General features: G+C 33.1%; 1 non-coding gene across 1 annotated transcript; it reads left to right on the top strand.

The window, feature by feature from the left end:
* Positions 1–323: 323 nt before the first annotated feature.
* On the top strand, positions 324–429 carry LOC122007489. The gene has a single exon (XR_006118982.1). It is a non-coding gene; the product is annotated as a small nucleolar RNA R71 (small nucleolar RNA).
* The last annotated feature ends 2,975 nt before the right edge of the window (positions 430–3,404 follow it).

Below are 3,404 nucleotides of genomic sequence, written 5' to 3'. Positions count from 1 at the left end.
AAAAAATACTTTCAATCTTTGCCCCCAAATGTTTGAACTCCCCGTTCTGTGACTTGTGATTCTCAAGACTCATAGATGGTTGAGTTATAATTTATTTGACAGGCTCTATAGCATTTATGGCTTGCACTTCATGAATGTTTGAGGGAAATTTCATCCAACTTATGTTTGACCATTCATGGAGGTTCAATGTCACTTGATCAATTAACATATATGCTTCATCTACACTTTTGTCCATAAAAGATCCTCCAGCTGATGAATCTAATAAACTCTTATCTGAGAAAGGAATTTCCCCATAGAATATGTGCAGAATCAACCATTTTTTGAAACCATGATGAGAGCACTATCTTTGAAGACTCTTGAATCTATCCCAAGCTTCAAATAATGATTCTCCAAATGCTTGAGCAAAATTTGTTAAGTAATTCCTCATATACATTGTTCTGCTTGGAGGGAAAAAATTATTTAGAAATTTCTTCTCCAATTGCTCCCAACTTGTAATACTTTGAGGATGGAAAGAATATAACCAAGTCCTTGCATTATCCTTGATACTGAAAGGAAATGCTATCAATTGAACTGCATCTACTGACACTCCTTCACATTTCACCATATCACAAATCTCTAAAAATGTTTCAAGGTGCAGATAAGGACTTTCTGATACTTCTCCTCCAAATTTGTGACCTTGTATCATGAAAATTAACTCTGGGTCTAGTTGGAAACTTTCTGCTTCAATTTGAGGTTGCACAATGGGAGATAAAAATCTTGTAGAAAAGGGTGTAGAAAAATTTCTCATGGACCTGCTTGACATGTTAGAGCTCATGGATATTCAAGAAAAAGTTATTAGATGGAAAAAAATTGAAGAATCAAAGACAAGAAATCAAATTCAATATGAAAAGCAAGAAAGAAAATGCATAATTTAAATTGCAAGAAAGAAAGTGAATAATGAAAATAAGAAAGAAAAGACAAAAGGAAAAAAGAAAAGTGTCTAGAATAATTCATATGCTAATCAACTAATGTGTTTATAAGTTCTTGTAATTCTTGATGCCTTTACGAGGTTTGATCTTCTCATACACAAGAACAATATTGCAAGATATATTTACAAAAGAAAAGTAGAGAAAAATTTAGATCAAAAGAAAAACATAGAAAAGCTAGACTAGAATGCTAGAAATCAAGAATGCAGAATTAGAATTAGAATTAGAATTGCAACAAAACAAATTGTCAAGAAGTAGAAAGATATGTAAAAAATTATGAAAATAGAATTCTAAAGATTAGTTACAACTTTGCTAATGAAAAGAAAAGAAAAGTTATGTATAGTCTAACTCAATTGATAATCTTTAATATTATAACGCAGTCCCCGTCAGCGGCGCCAAAACTTGTTAACGATCCGCAAGTGTACGGATACGTCGTCAGTAATAAAGAAAGATATCGTATCCATAGGGACTGGTATAACCACTAAAGGTATCTCAAAACGAATTAGCTAAACAACTAATCAATTGATTTATAACAACTAAGTGCAACTATAGAAAGTAAACCATAAAAGTAAAAGCATAAAAACAGGGATAAGGGCTATGATAAAAGGTTGTTCTAGGAGTTTTGGTTTCTTTGTAATATTATTCATTGTAAATGATCTACCAAATCTTATTCCTCAATTTTCCTTCATTTGTAGAAGATTGTCGATTCTCTCTTGCAATAGACAACCGACCTAGGACCAAAATCTATATCTAATGTGATAAATTAGGAATGATTTCTATGATGTCCTTACACGGGCTTGCCTATCACGTGTGTCCCTCAGATAATCAACATAGAAATTCATTACTTCTCAACTATATCAAGATATAAAGATTAATGCATACAATCTATCCTATCCCCTTGAATGTCCTTATTTCCCCTTCAAGATTATCCCTCAATCGTTCTTACACGGGCATGTCTGTCATGTACATCTCTCGGATAATCGAATATGGGATTACCTCTACAAGATCCACAAGACACTCAAACATTCAATCAAGTATGGTAATTAAGCCCAATCACATCAATCCACACAAGATCAAATAGTTACAAAACAAGAACATATCATAGAAATAGGAAATGGGCAAATCCACAAGAGTTTACATCAAATCATATTACAAATACTCCCTCCATCTGTAATACCCACTAAGCTTGTAAGATAAATATATGAATGTGGGATTTTTCCTTAGAAAAATAATAGGAAGTGAGTTGAAGCAAAAAGAAATAAAATGAAATAAAAAGAAGAGGAGGTCAAGGATTGTACCATGAACCTCTTATATTATATTTCATAGAATTAATTAGTAGAAACCAATTGGGATAGAGAGAAGATATTGATAGCAAAGGAGGGAAACTCATGATAAAGGTAAGAGTAAAAGCTAGCCAAAAGAAAACAAGAAAGGAGCAAGAGAAAGGCAACTTGTCTTCCTCCCTTTCTCTCCTTCTTCCTCTTTGTTGTTGCCAAAAATTTAAAGAGGGAATTAAGAGGATTCAATCCCCCTTATTTCATCATGAATGGTAAGAATAAATGAATAAATAAAATAAATAGGAAATAGAAAAAAAACTCTAAGGGAGAAGGAAAACAAAAATCAATTTTACTACCTCTTCCCCCTTAACATAAAAGGGAGCAAGAAAAGAGAAGGTTATTTTTCTCTCATTTTCTCTCATTCTTCCTCTCCCTCACCGAAACTATCAGTCCCCTCTCCTCCATCTTCGGCCCCAAAGCCAAGGTTTTTCCCCTAAGAAAGCCTAAGATACAAGGAGGACTTAGCAAGGGAATCAAGGGAAAGGAACTAGAAGAAGAGGCTACTTCTTCCATCACCATACCTTAGATCCACAAGAGAAAAGGATGTAAGCTTCCCCTCACCTGTGGTACAAGGATTTTTATGTGATTTTCAGATTTTATAAGGATTAGAAAACCTAGGAAGGAATTTAAGAAAAATTCGGCCAAAGAAAGGGTTTTCAAATCTAGGAAGGTTTAAACAAGTCTTTATTTCATGATATTTTTCTATGCTATGTAGGAAGGATTTTCTTCATGTTTTTATACCTAAATGATGCTTGATCAGAGGAGTACCTAACCCTAGAATTTTGGCCAAAAATATTTTAAAGAGGTTAGGGAAAATATTGTGTAACCAAACTAATGCAAGATTCTCTCCATGAACTATTAAGGATCTTTTATTGGTTTTCTTGCTTAAAAGTTACTTGGAACCAAAAGAAATCCATTTATATGTTTCGGCCAAGAAAAGGGCTTAGGGTTAGGAAGACCTTTAAATTTTAAGTAACCATGTTTGTATGATAGAATATAGAGTTTTCTTAAAGAATTGCATGTTGAACATTGCTAGAAATTCATGAACTCTTATTTTAGATTTTCGGCCATGATAAGATGGATAGTTAGAAAATCTTAAACA

This window comes from Zingiber officinale, chromosome 7B (assembly GCF_018446385.1).
Source record: "Zingiber officinale cultivar Zhangliang chromosome 7B, Zo_v1.1, whole genome shotgun sequence".
NCBI classification, from domain to species: domain Eukaryota; kingdom Viridiplantae; phylum Streptophyta; class Magnoliopsida; order Zingiberales; family Zingiberaceae; genus Zingiber; species Zingiber officinale.
The sequence above is the reverse complement of the archived record's forward strand: the minus strand, read 5'-3'. Positions and strand labels throughout refer to the sequence as shown.